This window comes from Chamaea fasciata, unplaced genomic scaffold (assembly GCF_029207755.1).
Source record: "Chamaea fasciata isolate MVZ Bird 193981 ecotype frontalis unplaced genomic scaffold, bChaFas1.0.hap1 SCAF_1, whole genome shotgun sequence".
In the NCBI taxonomy this organism is placed as follows: domain Eukaryota; kingdom Metazoa; phylum Chordata; class Aves; order Passeriformes; family Sylviidae; genus Chamaea; species Chamaea fasciata.
This window is the reverse complement of record NW_027094086.1, coordinates 99,622,686-99,643,059: the sequence shown is the minus strand read 5'-3', so window position 1 is coordinate 99,643,059 and position 20,374 is coordinate 99,622,686.

Genomic DNA, 20,374 nt, shown 5'->3' with positions numbered 1-20,374 from the left:
ATTTCTGCTGACAGGTGGGGAGTACTTCCTGCTTCCTTCCATGCCCAGAATCTTCTTAATCCCTTCATGATAAACACTAGAACCTCATGGTGTAACTGCTGTGCCAATGTGGGGGGACTGGTGCTCCTGCAAGCTCATGTCCATCTCGCAGCAAAGCATCCCATGGAGTAGTAAAAGAGAGGAGAAAGCCTTTTGACCACTCCTGAGCAGCCTCACCTCATGCCATCAGCCCCCAGATGTGGCTGATGGATTTACCTCCACCACAGGCCTGCTGAAATGCTTTTCAGGGACTTACAGGGTGTTCAGGTCTTGAATACTACTGACCATAGGTGATGATCACTGAGTGGTTACTGAGATGGTTCAGATTTTCCTGAAAGCCCTGACTCCTGAAGTTATCTGGTTACATGTGGAACCCAGTTTTCATTCTAAAAGAAAAGATTTCTAGCCCTGGCAGATGAAGAAAAGCCCTCAAAATGCAGTATCTAAGGGCTCCAAACACAGTAGCCAATGCAAAGAAATGAAATTATATGCTTATGAATATCTTACTATTTTACAATCAGTCTTGCAATTCATTTTTGAAATCCCTGATGTTATATGCTCAGGAATGAAAGTATCTGCTCCTCGACCTCAGAAAAGTCTTGTAATACTGACAAGTTATTTCATTAAGATATAGCAGCCATTATGCTACAGCAACCATCTCTAAAATCTTTTCAGCTGCCTGAGGCAACTAAATAACGATACTACATTATTCACAGGTTGCTTAAGCATTCTCTATATTAAGTGCAGGGAAGTTTAGATAACATCTAATTGCAAAGAGAAGCACTGGAAAGTTTCTGAGGGTGGCAACTGCATACCTAAATGACACTTATTTATTTAGAAGTGCTTAAGACAAGCCTTTCACTTATCCTAGGCAGACACAGAGCCTTGAAATCAAAACTCATGCAATATCACTTGGCTCAGTGCCTATACTTGGAAGAACTTTTTCATCACACCCAAACTAAGAAACTCCTTTCCCAGTTTCTATCACTTAATCATCCTTCTTCTTCAGACACCACCCAGAGCAAAAAACTGGGGTTAGCAGAGAAATTCTTGCTCAACTACAAGGCTGCAGATGAATCTTTTAAACATGTTACCAAAATAGTAAGAAAAAGTACAGATTTTTTTCCCTGAGTTTTGGCTGTCACAAATAATTCCAGAGCTAATTGTTCTCCAGCTGCATTAAACCCTGAACATGGGTACTCAGACTGAAATACTGACACAACTGTAGCACTGGCAGTGAGGATGTGGTGTAGCAACACTATGAGCATGGCAATGGTATAGTCCATGATCTAGTATTGACAATCCTTAGCAAAACTGTGGCCATGAGGCATAGTTTCAGAATTAACACTTAAAGGACAGGAAAGCATGTTATTGTCATTGAGCTGGAATGACCCACTGAATATAAGCCATGGAATCAGTGATAGCCTCTATCACACACTCACTTCATGCTGAGATGGATTTTTTCAGTGGTTTCTCTTTTGAAAGAATCTCCAACAACACCTTTGAAAAAAGTCTTCCCCCAGCCCCAGAGCAGTATACATCAAAAGAAGTTTTTCAATACTGCAACTCTAACCCTCCCTCTTAGAAACAGGCACTTTGTGTTTCACATAAGCTGGACCATATTTGGCACCGCTCCAGCCCCATTTGGAATATGCACATCTAGAGGTGGTTTGTTAATTGTAGAAATCTTTACCCTTGCTCACTTTCCTTAAGGCACCTTTCCAAGGGAAGGAAGCTTGTGCAGCTCCCAGCAAGAGAGTGCTGTGTTCAGCAGCATACGAAGAAAAGTTTCTCACTCCAGGCAGGCGCACGCAGGATTCCAATATCCTCACTCTGAGTTTGGAAGCTGCAGCTGCTACTTTAGACCACAGCAACTGAGAACACCCCAGGGGAGAGCAAGCAAGAGGTTCAGATCCTGTATGTAGAGCCATGACAACAGCATGGTTAGCATGGTTTGAGCCTTGCTGCAGCAATCAGCCATCAGTGCAGCACGTCATAGGGTGCTGGGAGAACTCTCTGAGGCAGGTGGGCATGCAGTGAGTAAAAATAAAATGAAAACAACCTAGTTTTCATCAAGAGGAGAAGTGAGGAGAAGAAGCCATGGCAGAGGGTTGTTCTTACCAAATTATTTTCTGGACAGGAAAGTGTTATTTGTGCATTGAGGCAGCAGTGTAGAGGATTTGCACAAATGCCTCCTATAGCACCAGAGACAACACAGGGCTAGTCACAGAATCAGGCCCTGAAGAAGGAAGGAGAAATAAGGGTAGCACCAGAGCATACTTTCCTATTTATCACCTCTCCTGCTTCTCCATAACTTACTGACTCCTGTGGGGCCTCTATGCTCTGTTCAGTTGGTGTCTTTGCTAAAACATTCAGCAACACTGCAGGGAGAGAAGAATCTACATCATCAGGATGTGTATGGGCAAGCCAAATATGGGCTTGTTTGGCCTGATCCTCTGTAAAATTCTAAATATACTGATAGTCCTTCAAAATAGTTCAGTACTTTATCCATAAACAACAGTGTATGGCTTTAATAAAATCTGCTTTGGAGCACTTTTTGGTGTGCTGTGGGTCTGAGAATTCTCTGTGGTTTGTGGTCACTTGTTTTTCTAATACTTTGGTCAGTGTCCAATCTCACTTGTGTAGCTGGATATACCCATGTAATTTCCGGTAGAATTGAATTTTCCACACAGCACAATTTATAGCCCTCTGGTGTTCCCTCACACATGAACAGAGGTTACCGCCAGCTTGACCAACTTTATGTATTCATGCTTTCAAGTAAGGGGCAGAATAACATTAACTGATCTCTTCAAAGTCCTGTAAAAGTGCTTTAAAGTGGCCTAGTCTTCCCAACAGGAAACAAATTTCACCATCTCCTCTTTTGTGACAGCAAAATATTTCCTGAGGTGTGGGAGACCTCAGAGGGAAAGTTGGGATTTGAGCATTTACAGTCCTGTCACTCATTTTAAAGCACTCAGCTACAGTTCATCAACCACCAAAGGCCTTCCTCAGAAAGATGTTGGCTAGAGGGGTGCTGGGGATGCTGTGGGGGCTGTGGTGGGAAGGGTTGCACTTGGGGCCCTCATCCCCCCCGATGGCACATCACCACCACCCGACAATGCAGCAATAACAGAGTCCCAAGGCAGGATAAAAGGACCTTTCTCCCATGTCCCCCACCAACAGATCTGGCCTGAGGGCAGCCTGAAGACATCTGAGAGGAAGTCCCAAGGAGCCAGTGGAATTACTTGGGCTGAGGGAAGAAGATCTGGGCATGGATGAGGCTGCTAGAGGTTCTCTGCTGCAAAAACAGCCCCCAGTGGGGCCATATTCAAAGTCCATCTGATGGATGCAAATCCTGCTTCAGTCTTCAGCGAATAGATGCAAGCCCCTCAGGACATGAGAAACATCAGCCACTATAGGTGTCTGAGGCTGTCAGGCCTTTTTAGCTGGAGAACAACAGCCAGACCAAGTAAAGAGGAGCAAAGCAGAGCTTGTCATTCTTGTCCCCCTGAAGAGACAGGGGCAGCAGCCACAAGAAATGGGATGCAGAGATGTTGCCAGGGGTCCCAGTTTTTGAAGCACCCACTGGTGGCCTGTCAGGTGCAGGAAGGTAGATCAGACTGGGGGCATTTGGCCACTCTTAGAGCCCCTAGATGTCTCCAGGTAGGGCAGATTTGGGTTTGGGCATCTCTCGGGAGGTGTGAGAAGCCTGTGGGAAGAGACATTTGGTGACATGCCCTGGGAATAGCTGATCACCGGTGCACATTGGCACTGGTCCTTGAGTGTTATTTTACCTTTCTTTGTAGCACTATGCATGACCACTTGTCAGGGCTCCTTTGGGTCATTTTGGCCAGGTACCAGCTGCTCATGCTCTACAGAGGTGGTGTTTGTGCCCCTTATCTTGAGGGAGGAAAATTTCCAGACTCCCAGGGTGGCTCCGAGGGTGAACCCCAGGGATTGCTTCTTGTCCCTGGGACACAAAGCATAGCACCTTATCAGGGCTCCTCTGGACTCTTTGGATAATCAATCATTTAATCACACTGACATTTATGGATGATTTCAAGTGGGACTCTTCAGTCCTTCTGGTCAGGTGTCCTCCAGCCACACAGGGCTTCTGAACAGAGGCAGTTGCTTTTCAGTATTGGATGTCCATCTATCCTTATCCATGTCAGCATTACCAGCAATAACCTTTCTCTTCACTACATGGCTGCAGAATTCATTTAAAAGTTCATCAGCAAGCTTTATTCACACTTCTGGAGAGTAAAGTGTATCCCCACAGACAGCAGGGACATGAGCTGCATCACACTGACCCACCACGGTTTGGTCTCTTGTAGTGCCTGGACTGGTTGGGCACTTTCTGCCATGAAACTTCCGAATGGAAGCTCAGTTGCCATCATGCCAGCCATAGATATTTCCTCTTTTAAGGGGCATACACCAGTTGTGAAAGGAGGTGGACTGACACCACCAGCCCCATGCTCAGAGCCCACCCACACACCTCATCCATGGCTCAGCTGGCCGGCAGAGGCTGGATCTGGTTGTGACTGCATGGAGCTGAACTCCAGGCAAGAAAGGCAACCATTGTGTAAAGCCCTGGTGAGAACTCACCTGTACCACTATAGACATTTCTTATTCCTCCAGTTTTTTTTCAAGAAGACCTCACCATAAATGGTGTACTAGCAAATGTCACTTGGTGCACAGATGAGGAATGGTGAGGAAATCCTGCATGCTCTCAACATTTCTGCAAAGATCATGCTGAGTGAATCAAACTCCTTTCTTTCACCTCTGACCCTGTCACAATGAAATGAATGTATATGATATCAATTCCCTTATTAACACAGTCTGAATGTACATACAAATTTTGGCATAGATTTATAAAATGACAGTAATAATACCATCCTCACTCTTTCAGTACTCAAAATACCAAATCCTAAAAGAACAAAATATTTGCTAGGGTTTAAGATAAGATCTGAATATCTTCCCACAAAGTGAGGTAGGCAAATTACTCTCAGAAATGTTAAAGTCATAAATGAACTGTGAAGTGCATTAGGGTGGATTGACCTTGTCTGGCTGTCAGGTGCCCACCAAGCCACCCTATCACTTCCACTCTGCCACAGAACAGGGGAAGAAAATACTATTAAAGTCTCATGGGTTGAGATAAGGACAGGAAGATCACTTAGCACCTGTGTTGTCTGCTTGACTAGTTCATTTTTAATAAAAACAACAAACTGCATCTCTTTATAGCAACAAAGGCCTTCTCAATCTACTTGTAACTGCTTTACTCAACAGAACTTTACACCCAAATACAGTAAATGAAAAAGGAGACCCACATTACTTCTGCCAAACTGTCATGGCCCTTCACCTTGTATGTGGCTGAAACAGTTTCAGGCCTTGTACAAATCTTTCCACCTGTGACCAGCTCCTCTAGAACCTGAAAATCAACAAGCCATTCCTGTATGAACACTGTGTTCTGCACTGTTAGATGTTCTCAGTCCACGGGGTTTTAGCTGCTTTATTAAAACATTAGCTTTAGTTATTTGGACTGGGTTTTTTTAAATTCCCACAGACTCCCAAGGAGTGCATTTCAACACATTAAAATGTATTATATTATTGCCATATTTGTAGTAGCACTTATTAAAACTGTGTTCAGGGAGTTGGGATCATAAATCCTCCCAGTCTGCATCCATACCCGGCTGGAGCATGTTTATGTTTGATAAATGGGCTGTAAAATGAGGGCACATTCTCACATGTGAAGTGTGAATGGTTTCTCCACTTATTTATTGCAGTTGATGTTATGTGGGACCTGGGACAAACCTTGTGTTCCAAACAGAACAGAAGGGGAAATGATGGTGAAAAGAGAGTGCATTGTCAGAACCCCTGAATAAACATCAATTAAATCTTCCAATATATTTCCTTGGACTTGGAATCAAACAGCTTTAAAAACCTTTCCTGATCTCCATGTGTTCCTTGCTGTAGCTGCTACACTATTTTAACACCAAAACCTTCCCAGTGCTGGACCTCATTTTGAAGGGCTGAAAAGATGCATAAAAAAGTGCTTGGTTAAACCCCACCAACATCCCCAGAAAACAGAAGCAGGGAGATACGAGAAAGTTTAGGCTTGAAAAAATGTGCAAAATATACTACACTGTGTGCTAGAAATTTGCACTCTGATGCTACTTCACTAAGTACAGGAGAATGGTGCAAGTGATGAGTAGTTGGAGCTTTTCATCTCAAACTATTGCCCCTTCTTGTAAGGCTGAGCTTTCGTTCTTACACAAGGGCCTCTTCCAGGACCATGGTTGGTTAATCTCTTTGAAGTTAAGTAAAGCAACGTCGTTCATAAACATTAAAATCCTTCACTCTCTTACCAAGAAAAGGAAGACAAACAAGGCTATAGGATGAGATGATGCTACATTAGTCATGCCTCAATCAGGAAGGCACTTGAGAGAAATCTCACTATCTGCAAGTTGCTTGCAAATGTTTTGTTCAACCTTACCAAAATCAAGGGTGCTGTATTTTGGCTGAAGAAGTCAAGCGAAGAGAAGTGAGTAAGACAAAACTACTCTTTATTGAATCAAATCACAGTAAGAGAGCAATGTCCTTCAAAATCAGATATGGAAAACACACCACAATTTAAGAATGCTCCGCATTTTTCAGAAAAGCAGGTGAAGTAAGCAAAAGTCAGACATTTCAGAGTTACGACTCTCTGTCAAATTTCAAGGGGCAGATTTAAATGGGGCAGTCACAAGAGTGTGTGGCAGGAAAGGCTTATTAACTGTGAGGCGAGCTGATGTTTTGGAAGCAGGTGATAACAAGGAAGGTAGTGTAGGCAATAGAGGATGCCTTTCAGGTTGAACCTACGTTTTCTTCATTTCACATTAAAAAAACTAGGACTTTATATGTTTCTCTCTTATTTCCTCCTCTAAGTTCACTTTAAGTAAAGAGTATATTTACAAACATCCTTTATTTACTGTTATATATATAGACAATGATAGCACTACCAGAAAATGTGGATGTGAAGGACGCGTAAGTAGCCCCACATACAAGCCCTGGGGATAAGGTACGGGAGAGGCTGTTCACCCAGGTCCACAACACTCTTCTCTCATATGTGCTCAGACTCAGCCTGTTAACAATTATAAGGACCAGTGATAGAGAGGAGTGTTATTTGCAGTAGTGGGACTGGGACTTCGAGATTCCAGCCAAAGCACCAGGATCAGTTGCAATGCCAGCTGCTACCGTCTCTGTGCTCAGGTGATGAGTGATGCCAGTGATGAGTGGTGCCCCTCAGGGCTCTGTCATGGAACTGGTGCTCTTTAATGACAAAAGGATATAATCTCATGCTATGCCGAGGGAGGGTCAGGTTGGACACCAGGAACAATTTCTTCACAGGAAGAGATGTCAAGCATTGGAATGGGCTGCCCAGGGAGGGGTGGAGTCACCATCCCTGGAGGTGTTCAAGAGATGACTGGACATGTTCATTAGTGCTATGATCTAGTTGATAAGGTGATAAGTCAGAGGTTGGACTTGACAGTCTTGGAGGTCCCTTCCAAACTAAACGACTCTCTGATTCTGTAATATCTTTGCCAATGACAGTGAGATCAAGAGTGCCCTCAGCAAGTTTGCAGATAACACAAAGCTGAGCAGTACAGATGGCACAATAGAAGGATGGGATGCCATGTAGGGGGACCTGGACAAGCTTAAGAAGCGGGCCCAGAAGAACCTCATGAAGTTCAGCAAGGTCAAATGCAATGTTCTGCACCTGCATCAGTGCAATCCCAGATGTGAGTCTAGACTGGGAGAAGAACTCACTGAGAACAGCCCTGGAGAAAAAGACTTGGGAGCGCTGGTGAAGCAAAAGCTGAACATGAGCTAATGGTGTGTGCTCACCAGCCAGAAGGCTAGTGCTATCCTGGGCTGCATCAAAATAAGAGTGCCCAGCAAAGCAAGGGAGGTTATTGTCCCCCTCTACTCTGCCCTCACAAGACCCCACCTGGAGTGCTGCATCCAGGCCTGGAGCTCTCAGCAGAAGGTGGACCTGTAGGAGCAGGTCCAGTGGAGGCCACAAAGATGTTCAGAGGCATGAAGCACCTTTCCTATGAAAACAGGCTAAGAGAGCTGGAGTTACGCAGCCCAGAGATGAGAAGGTTCTGAAGAGCCTTCATTGCATCCTTCCAGTACTTCAAGGGGCCAAAAGCCCCAGTACTTCAAGGGGCTTATAAAAAACAGGGAGGGCAGATAGTGACAGGAAAAGGGGGAAATGGTTTTAAACTAAAAGAGGAGAGATGTAGCTTAGATATTAGGGAGAAAACTTTTACTATGAGTGGTGAGGCACTGGAACAGATTGTCCAAAGAAGCTGTGGATGCTCCCTGGAAGTGTTCAAAACCAGGTTGGATGGGGTCCCAAACAATCTGGTCTAGTGGGTGACATCCCTGCCCATAGCAGGGAGTTAGAACTGGATGATCCTTAGAGTCCCTTCCAACCCAAACCATTCCATGATTCTATGCTATAAACATAACATAGGAGTGGTAGGCACAATGAGTGAGGGAGAAGAATGTATAGAATGGCAGAGAAAACCAAAATGATTTTATAGAGCCACAAATGACAGCAGCAAAAACGGGGAATAAAAAGCAACTCAGGATCCCATTCACTTCTGTCTGCAGCCTCTGTTGATGGGCCCTCAGAAGGAGGTGTGACAGGACAAGCTATGTCTGTGTTAAACTGGCAAACACAGAACATGTCTCATGTTCTACAGAACACATGTCCAAACGTAACAGAAACATAAACATACTAAATTATGTGTCAGAGAACAAATCTGCCCAGAAAAGTTGCTTGACATTCCGATGAAGAACTGCAACTGAGAACCTGTGGAGGTACCAGTCTGTAGCTATCAACTTTGAATGATTACACTCCTGAATCCTGTAGGGAAATAGTTTTCCATAGAGGAAATGCCAGTGTGAACAGGGAGGAGGCCAACACTTGTGAAAGCAGTGCTTGGCAGAGACTATTCCTGCATGTTTTGCTGTTTGCAGTATTCCCAAGCGAGGGGGACAAGCAGGAGACAGTAAGAGCATAGTAGCCCCACTGCCTTCATAAGTTTCAGACCCACCCAGGAGAAAGATGGAACTATGAGCTTTCTGCATCCATGAGTATTCCAGAGGCACCTCAATACGCTAAGAGTGTAATGGTTTTGGTTAAGAGCGTATTTGGCTATGGCAGGACTCCTGCAATAAGTATCTCTCTCATTTAGTATGGTACCATTAGGCAAGGGGTTCCGTACACCCTTTACTTCAGATGGCCCCTGACACTGGTGGCTGGGGTGGCTGGGGTGCTCAGGGGCTGTGAGTCCCTGCTCCAAAGTGGACAAAAAAAGCCTGGAGAATCTCTTTTGCCCAATTCAGATGTGCCATACAGTGTCAGAGCTAGAAATAGTCTCTTTGCAGTCGCATGAGCTCCAGGGTGTATCAGATCTCCCATGTCATCAGTTTTTAACAGGCTGGTGGTATCAACTCAGGGAAACTCTGCTAACTCATTTCAAGTTTTTAACTGCAAAATTTTGCCTGAAAATGGAACAACAATTTCTTGCTCATTGCTTTGGCAACTGATCTGCCAGTACAGTGTGGTCAGTGCCCAGCCTAGGCCACCGCTGCCACAATTGAGCCTGAGCTGAAAGAACATAACTTCCTTCCTTTTCTTGAAGGTAGTAGAGAGAAGCAAGAGCTGACCTTTAAGAAACTCTGCCTCACTGGTGTCTACTAACAGCAAGGAAAGCAAAACAAGTCAAAATTTATTTGAAGCCTGTGGATGGAAATCTGCCAGGTATGCACAGACAGCTTGGGTTTGCAGAGGGGGAAGGTAGGATGTATACACAGGTGAAGATAAAACCCCTGGAATTTCAGTGATTATATGGAATGTGAAGTCAGCATTAATTAAACTTTTGATTCAGATCCCAAATTTTAATGTTGTGATAGTACTCTCTGATCAGAGATAAGAGCAGTGAAAGTAAAGTCAGGAACAGATGGTTTGGGTTACGGTCAGATTAAACTTTCTTCCTCCAAAATAGCTTCTCACACATTACATTTAGACCTGAAGTTCCATATTTTCCTCATGTTTTCATTTGCCATATTTACTTAGACCTGGCTATTTCCTCTTGTACGTAATTTCCTGAAGCAAGACATAGCAAACCAGTGGCTACTTCATGTAATCTCAAGTTTCATCTGTTTCAACAACCATAAACTGTGGAAGTGAGTTTCCTTATCTTGCAGAATTATCATTCTTTCCTGTCCTTGACATCTCACTATCAACTAAAAATTTAGGAACATTTTTTCACTTATATATGTGAAAAGTTCTCAGCTCTTCTCTTTTTCACCTGCATATGGCCTGTAACACGAGCTTATTTACTGCATATTGTATCTTCCTCATACTCCTTCTGTAATACTAAAATCTGATTTCTTCAAGTCCATTCACCTATCCAGATCTTCACCAATTTCTGTCCTGACAGGCACAACTTTCTCCTCTATTACCTAGGTGGTGTCCATGTAAATCTGAATTGGAAACTTTACCTTCTTTGCTTGTATTTGCCTAAATACAATCACTCTCTTCTGACACCATCACTGACTGCCCTTTTTTTCATTACATCATCTTCAATCTTTCAGTCTTGATCTTCAAAGTGTAGGTTACAGCTCTCCTAGTTACTCACACTCAGTTGTTATTGTCCTTTAACTCCTTCCATTCTCAATTATGGATCCTAAACCATCCTGATTTTCATATACAAAAATCATGCATGTGTGTTTGTGCATGTTTCTCTCCAATCTCAGATATGCACAGCTTACACTGCTAGTCTTGATCACATATTTCTGAACAGATGTTCCCGCATTTTCAAACTGGAGGGATGAAAATACACCTCAATATTCCTTCTTATTTATTATATTTAAATTATTTTTGCAATTGGTATATTAACACAGATTGCATTTTCTTCTGAATTATGCCAAAGAAAAACTTACCCTTTTTCTGACAGGACAATATTTTCTGAGAAAGATGCATGGCACAGAGCCTTAGCATGTTAGAGTCTGACGGAGTTGCTAGGGCCAGCCTGCGCAAACAAGTGAATGCTTGTGCACCTATTTGCTGTTCAGCTGTGAGACCTGGTAAAACTAAGAATTGCTTGACTTGCCAAGGGAGGCACACATTTACTTTGAAGAGTATCTTCCACACAGAGGTTATAATCCATTTTTATAACAATATCTAGTTAGGTCAGTGGTTGGTGAACTGCAGTATACTGGGATTTGCTTCCTCCTGCTGCTTCTCTGTTACACAAGCCTCAGGATATCTCCTGAAATTAACTGCTTTTAGGATTTCCTGCAGAATGTAAGCCTCATGTTAGATTACTTAAGGTGAGATTCAGCCTCCACTGTGTTAAGTCACGTCAATTAATTGACATTTATCCACTCCTTGCCTCTCCCCATCAACTGCCTTTCTCCTTCCTCCTTCCTCCTTCACCCACTCCTTATCCTTAATCAATCCCTCATGTACCTCACTGTTCAGAGTGAGCCTTCCTTCCTGCCATCAAGTCAGAGAACAGACACAGGCTTCATCACACCAGGGAAAAAGGTATTATTATATAATACTACTTAGCCTTTTTAAGAGTGTTTAATGCTCAAAACTGCCCAAGGATGAATTGGTTCATATGACACAGAGCAGGAAATTATTTATAAATGGAGAAATAGAGGCAGAAATATAAATGTAACAGGAGTTGTGTGAGGTCTCACAGACAGATCATGGCAGGGTCAGAAGTCTCCTGACTTCTAACTCCAGACTTTTAACTCTTTGCTCATTTTCTAGAATGTACTATGTTTTATGTGTTTCTTTTATACCCCAAATTACTAACTGGTCTTCATTAGAACCCCCTGCATCTTCATTCAGTGTACAAAAAGCTGAAGTGTGAGGGCATGCACTGCACATCGCGTGGGTAAAGGAGAAGTTGGCTCCTTGCTTCCTAGGCAGAGCTCACAATGACCCTAGAGCTGGCAGTGATACTGCCACAGTATTGGTTCCACAGGAGCTGAAATGCTCAGCTCTACCCTGCACCCAGAAGGGCTGCACCCAGGTTTTTAAACCACCTCCAATGAACTGATTCACCAACACAGCACAGCACAGCCACACAGAGACATCAGTGGGCTCCCTGCATCAGGCACAGGCACCTCAGCCTTCTCTCCCCAAAAGCTCGTGCTTCTCTCCTTAGTTCTGGCAAATCCAAACAGGTGAGGACTCCTATAGCATTCAAAATTACTTTTGGAGGCTAGGGCCTAGTGCTGGGTCAATTTAGCCCCAAATTCAGAATCTGGCCTTTTATAGACAGAGCAGTATTTTAACATCTCATGAAACCTTGACTCTGTAAATATTTTTTCTAATACTTCCTTCTAATTTATGCATGTAAGCATATGAACACATGTTAAAAGTTTTCTAGACTTTGGATTAGATACAGGTTGAAACTTCCAAAGTCTATACACACAGATGCACAGAGACATACACACACATATGTGTATATATATATATAAAACCATACAGACTGTGTCAAAAACAGCTGCCTACCCACTGCCTCTAACCAGACCTGAACTACAGTGTAAACACAGACAGGCATATTCCCCTCTGTATGCAATATGTCTGATTAAATATTTTGTCAACCAACATGTTTTGCTGGCTTGGTAGAAGGTTTTCCAGAGCATTAATTTTTGTTTCTAAAAGCATGTTGGATTTAGATGTATCCTACATTTTTCTGCTTTGTTAGATTTTTCAAAGGAGTTCAGAAAACAAATCAAAGTAACTCCAGAGAAAGAGGCTAAAAATATAATTCTGCAAATTGCAGGAAAAAATACTAGAAGTCACATAATGCATTTACTTTTAGGCTGAAAAATTAACTCTTGGGAAAACTACGGCATCAGCATGCTCCCCCACAAATTGGCCCGTGCTTTTCATATTATTGCTGGTTTCACTAGTCATTTAAAGGAGTCTACAGTATCCCTCATTTATAATTGCAAACAGAAATAATAACAATTATAGTAATAATGGACAACAGCTACCAGGCAGACATCAGGCCAGTTTCATGCCTACCTCCCAGGGCTCCCAATCTCCTTTTTTCCTCTCCTTGCAGAGCAAAGAAAAGAGGGAACTCTGCCCAATTACAGCATGGAGTTGCAATGCTCCACTGACTCCTCTTGCTCGTGGTTTGAACACCAATAAGAACAGAAAACTACCCCCAGTAAAAACCAGAAAGTCAGTAATGTAAGAGCAAGATAAGCGCAGTAACTTGACACATATCCTGAGGCAGTGAATTTGAATCCATTCCTTGATCTGAAGTGCCAGACAACTTTCAGGTTTTTGATATGCATATGCTGCAGTAGCTTTTATTGAAACAAAGAAGAGAAGGAGAACAAAGGATAAGAATAAAAGACAGCATCTTTTCCCAGTTGTGGCATATCTAGTCAGATGATTTTACTTGGATTCACAAGGCTTAATGCTAAAAATGCAATGATGACCCTGCCTTGGACTGTTTGCAGCACAAACTTTGTCTGTGGACAACTGTGCCTCTCCATCCAGATGTTCTAGGAGACTTTTTATATGTATTAGAAGAGACAGCATGTCTCAACAGAGGGGTCACCTGGGACAGAAGGGACTACTGGTGAATTTAGGAAGAGCATTTAAAACTTTACTGATTTAGCATATGCAAATCTGCATGCTCACCACTACAGAAAATCCACAGCTCTGGCTCCTCTTCACCACTCTACCCTTTCCCTGATCAAGTGGTCATGGCACCAAACTCACACATAAGCACAGTGGGCACAGCTCAGCTGAAGCCATGGAAGTGGTGTGAATTTGGCTTGTTACAGCCACAACACCCCAACCAAGTGTCCATGAATGTCTTCTACCCTCATTACCTGAGGCGAACAAACAACTGAGCCCTAATCCCCCAATGCACACATACCTGTTGGTGTGTCTCTTCCCAGGCTTCTGTTATCCACACTGAGCCAGGTCTGGTTTTTATCACTTTCCTACTTCTTACATTCAAACCTACCATTCTAGTAGTTCATGCTCTACTATTTTGTCTGCTACATAGCCTCTTAAGAGAACTCCAAAATTAGTTAAGTCTTTTTTGTAGCCAAGGACTACAGAAGATTGCAGCGCAAGTGATATTCCCATTTATACCACTCAGTGTATGGAATTATGGTTCTTTGGGGAATTTTTAATTAGTTTGATCACATCTTGTGTGGATAACTCAAATCTACCACATTAGTTTGTGTAAAGATACTCACGTTTCTCATTCCACATGCATAATTTACTAATCTTCTACAGAGGGAATGTCTGGGGTTTTTCTATAGTTATAAACCACTTAACATTTACTTTTACTGAATATCATTGTATTAATTCTAGCGTATCTTCTCTCTAACTTTAAAAATATTACACAATACTTTACTTTCATGCTCCATTTTCAAATGGAGGTGGCTTAACTTTTTTCAGAAGAGAAACAATGGTGAGGTTTTTTAATAGTTACTCAAAGAAAATCTTCACAATATTCCTTGGCTCATTGAACAGGTATTAATGCTCATCTAATTTAGAGGCATGTGTGTGATAGGCAGATATTGGGTGGATCACCACATTCAGTCTCCTAAAATCACAAGCAACCATGTAACTACCCAAAAGAATTCAGAATGCTCCTTTTTATGTGCAGTTATCCACACAGGTGCTTCCAACATCTACAGGGCATAGCTGCTCATGTGCTGGCTCCCTGCAGAAAGAGGGAATCTGTGGAGCTGGAGTGTCTGGACAAACACAGGAAACAGTGTCCTGTACTAAAAAGGAAGACCAAAACACCTCAGCAGCTTTGTTTCATGTGACTTGGCCCTACAGTTGCCAAGCTGACAATCTCTGCTCAATGGAGTGAGTGGTTGTCATGGGTTTTGTAAAGAGCATATTATTCTATTCCATCTGGGTGGAGCAGAATTGCTTATCTTTGCCCAAATGGGTCAGTGTCGCTTATCAGATGGTGGAGTGCTACTTATCTCTCTTCACTGTTTCACTACTTCCATGGGAATGTCTTCTGCTAATGGACCATTAAGAGCTCATCAATGACATTACACATTACAGTGCACTATTGTAAGCTGCTCCACACAAGGAGGAGGAGCCAAACCATCTTAACCTAGATAAAAAGGAGCCACAGTCCCACTAGGTATCGAGTTTTTCCACCGGATCCCTGGAAGAAGACTGGACCCATCTCACCATTACTGGACCCTTTTTTTTCTTCAACGGGACCATCTCTACTCCAACAGAACCACATCTGCCACTCCAGGAGGGCTTACTTTGGACTGCTTCCAACACCCTGACCAACAGGGTGTCAGGTTGTATTTCTGACTCTGTCAGGGTTTTCTAGGATTTCTTGTTTGTTTATTTGTCTGCTTATTCTTCTGTACTACAACATCTGTATTTTTATATACCTAATAACGAACTGCTATACCTATTCCCAAAATCTTTGCCTGACAGCCTTTTAATTGCAAATTTATGATAATTTGAAAAAGGGGGGGAGGGGCTTACACTTTAAGGGAGACTCCAACCCTCCCTGGCAGATACCTGTCTATCTAAACCAAGACAGTGGTGCAACCAGGAACCTGCGAGGTTTCCCAGTATCACTGGGACGCATCTGCTCTTTCCAACTATAATCTTTGGCTGTTCCTCACAGGAAAGCAAAGAGGCTTCATAAGTTATGCTTTATGGAGAGAAACACATCTTTTTGCCTCTGGTAAGACCAGCCAAGGCAACTCTTCCAGTACCAATACAATTTGACATCTTAACAAGAAGGAAGTACTTAATTTTCATTTCAGCCTCCTTTCAGTCATAGCAACACACACACACATGGACACACACAAAGAAAAAAATCCAGGATGAGTCTAGTAAATAATTCTTATCCCAGATTTATGAACACTGGTGGAAAGACAATTTTGTTTCCTTACCTCATCAAGAGGGCAAGGACTTCAGTCTTCCTGTCCTTAAAAATTTCCACAGTTCCACTGTGAAGCACAAACTGCAAAGACCCATTTGAACTTTTACCACTTAGTTTAATAATTTTGTTTATTATAGATCTTGTTTTGCTTAAATCCTGTAGTATTTAAAAGAGCACTAAATCCATCACACCTTAATAAGCAAGCTGTGTTGCAGCCAGCACCAAGGACTGTTCAGTATCTGCCTCATGAACACTATCAGCAAATCAGAGAACTTTTTTAGCTGTTGAGGGCTGAGGATGTGCGTTTTGACCTCTTCTTTCTAATTCACAGAGACATTCATGGGTACAGAGTCCTCATTGTCTGCTTGGTAATATTCTAGCCTTTGATGATAGAAGCATGTGGCAACACTAACAGGTAACACCAGCCCATCACATAAACAAAAGTCCTTTGTAGTTGAAGAGCAAAAATCGCAAATCATTCTTCCTGTTGTAGACCACTGCTTTTTACAGCCCACTAAGACTCTATGCACAGGGAACACACTGAGAAAACTATGTGGGAGGTACTTCATGGGGATTTGGTGATGACCCAGATGTAGCTTGTTGCCATAAAGCCCAGGGACGGGGACATGAAAACTCTTTTCACATGTTGTGTACTAAAATCAAAAGGAGCAAGCAACCCTCATTTTTCAGAGGCTGTAGCCTGGATGCTACACAGTATACACTCATCCCTTGTTGAGAGCAGTTGGATTCAAAAAGCTCATTGCCTTTACTGTTGCCCCCGTGCTTCAAAACATGCACAACTACCACAGAGACAAGCTCTGCTACCAGGCTGACCGTAGATGCACTATAAACTGAAGTAAAGCAGCACAATCTGTTAGCAAAAAATAGATTTAACTACTTCCCCTCCCCCTCCCCCCCCACCCCCAGTTCCAGCGTTTAAGGCCAGCTGCCATTCAGGAAATTAAATTCAATACCTATGATGTGATTTTTGAAAATGCAGATTTTCAGCAAAAGGGAGATGAAGTACATCCAGTATTTCTGAAAAATCAAACTATTTAATTGACTGTCTGTCTGACAAGGCCATAAGCCTAACTTGACACCCCTGTTGTGAAAGCCTTGGGCTTCAGTTAATGGCAGGCAAAGGATGCATAATTAATATAGCAAGACACCAGGAAATTAATATGTTAAAGTTCCTACTGCAGTTTTAACTTTGTCACAACACATAGGTTTTTAGTCGGCTTTCTCCACAGAGGCAAATTTCCTTTTTTTCCTGGTTAAATGTATATACCAGAAATTACTCATTAAATGTCAGGAAATGCAATTTGACTGAGGTACACATGCTACTGGAAAAATATGGATGGAGAAAATTATTTGGTGTCACTAATTTAATAAGATACTACTTTCCTCCTCTTTTGATGAATTGTTCATGAATAGGCTTATATTTTTACTAGGGATTTTCCTACTTGCTTAAAAGCAGCAAGGAGATGACATAAGTGATTATATTCACTGAGAAGGTGACATCATTCAGAAGACATTCTTGACCCCAGCTTCAGGTACTTACTATTTTCTACTCAGTCCCTGTGCAAAGGTCCAACACAGGACCTTCTTGCGTTAGTCCTGCTTACACTTTCCAAATATACAATTTAAATGCACAATACTCAATTTTACCTCTGTAAGACCAGACCCAGAATTCACAAGCTCCTGAATACATTCATTTCAGAGGCAGTGTTAACCTTAGCAATGGCTACCAAATGTGAAGTACAAATGTTCAGATTACTATAATATTCACATGTATTTTTGCAAACAGACCAAAAAAAAAGCCTTTCCTCCAAGAAAAATTTTCTAGGCAGCAAATTTAAAATCAAAACCCCAGAACCACTGTTTAAGTCACAACCCTGTGTTGCTAGTAAGAACCTCCCATTTGTATTTCCTTATCTTTGAATTATTTGGGCCATCTTATCTTTGAGCTAAGCAGGGCTGTTTGCATATCCCAAAACTAGTGCATTAAATCTCCCAACACCCTTCTGGAAGCTGAGCAGTTGCACATTGCTCTTTATCTGAGGTACTGGAGCAGTTTCATTATGCAAGGTCACATAGTAAAACTAGCTGAAGGTGAGGTGCCTTGAATGTTATTTTAAAAACTGGAAAGAGGTTTATTTTAATAAAGAACAACTGTGTAACCAGTGAGCAATAAACCTGGGCAAAATTTAGTTTATGGAAGAAATATTACTAAAAAACCCACAAATACAATTTCCGTATATGGGGCTATATGGAGATATGGAAAAAAAAAAAACCAAACCCCAGCAAAAACCCAGCTTGCAGAAATGCGTATGTCATCAGAGGTACTAGGCTATATGAACTGTTTATAGGAACTGTGTCCCATGTCAATACTGAGGAAAATAAAGAATGGAAAATAACTTTGGAATTGAATAGAGACTCTGTCACACTTAAATTTGATACTTGGAATCCAGGCCAACATTCTGCCAGGACTAAAAAAAAAAAAAAAAAGGACAAAAAAAAAAAAAAAAAAAAAAGGACAAAAAAAAAAAAAAAGTACACAAGAAAATCAGGAATAAACCCAAGATGGAAAAAGGAAAAGTTAAATTAGCATCGTACGGTGGAGAGAAATATCAATAATTAGGCAAATGCATAATAACACTATGAAGTAAATAACTTTTGTGACAGTAGGACTGGAAACACAGGCAACTTTAGAGCTGAACATTTGAAAAGCATTAAGACTGGTTAGAATATACAATGGGTGCTGTGTGTGATCCAAACAGACAATGAGAAACCAGAAGTATTCAAAGATATTTTTGATACAGTAGAATACAATAAGAAGAAATATTTAATTTTTTTTTCAATCTGAGGTAACCATTTCCTTCCCAGTCATTATTGTCCCAGTTTCCATTCAGCCTTTGCAGTAACTAACACATACAAAAGTTGTAAAGAAAGTTTAAGTATACTCCATGAAAGCAGCCAAAAGCAAATGAACACTATTTGTTGTCACAAGTCCAACATTTTCCTGAATTTTCTTCCAAACTAACTTTATTTCACCTTCCAGCTATGCCTGCCTTTGAGCTCCCCAGGCCACAGACCCTATCTTTGCATATGTAAAATACCTCACAACAGATCTCACTGGTGAAAAGTTGCTGTCTCCCTCTTTTTGATGAGAGCCTGCTCTGATTCCAACTGTTGGAGGCCCTAGGTGAGGACAGGTCTCCTCCGTGCACTGAATCTGTGATACATTCAGAAGCCAGGGCTGTGCCCATGCTCCTGCTCTCTGCTGGACCGGGGCTACCTTGGGCTATATTCCTAACATCCCCCAAAGCTTCCTGCAGTTTCTGGACTGGGAAAGCTTCTTCTCTTGCAAAGCAAACCTCTTTCTCTGGGAACTCTGAGAACTCTGGGAAAGCACTTCAGAAAAAAAATAAAATAAAATAAAATAAAATTTCCCATGAGGTTGGAAAGGCAAGGAGAAGTGAGAGCACTGAGACCACTCAGCAAGCCCATGACAGAGCTGGCACCAGAGTGCCACCATCCCAGATTCTGGTGTGGCACTGACTTCACTAAAAAGCAGTAGCCACCAGGAACTATTCACTATAAAGAAAGTGACTGCTTTTATAAGAGCATTCCTGGGGTTCACACAAACAGGTACGTGTGTGGTACATGCTGTAGTCACCACAGCTCCGAAAGCAGATGAGAATTGTTGCTGTGTTTCCCAGTTTCTCATGCTACTTTGATTAAGCACATGCAAGTATTATCTTACTAATAATAAAATAGGCTACCCACCAAAAATTTAGAATGGATTTTTTTATCAGAACAAATATTTTAGATGCTCACCACGATATAGTACATTCTGTTGGAAGGATTCTGAGGTGTTTTTTGCAGTTGTTTACAAGAGCTGCTCCAAGGCCTGTGAAAATCACAAGTATCTTTATATTAACTTCATGAATTTAGGTGGCAATAAAATGAAACCTTATAAATAAGTCCCTTATTTCCTTTGCAATGCAATTACATGGCAATTGATACACCATTCATCTTTAGAAAAATAGACAAATTTCTTTGCTTTTGACAGTTGAGTTTCTAAGGTTGATAAGAAATTAGACTCTAGCACAGAATAATTCTATCAGCAGCCAGAACAGATACCATACCCTGTATTTAATTTTTTTTAATACATTTGGTACAAAGGAGAGAAAAGCCCTAAAATTATAAAACTTAAAGATCAACCAAAACAAAAACAAAAACAAAAAAAACCCCAAACAAAATAATTCCAACAGACCTAATTTGATGAATTAGCAGTCTGCAATGTACTTCTAGTCAGGGCCTCTAGTAAAAGAGCCTAATTTTTT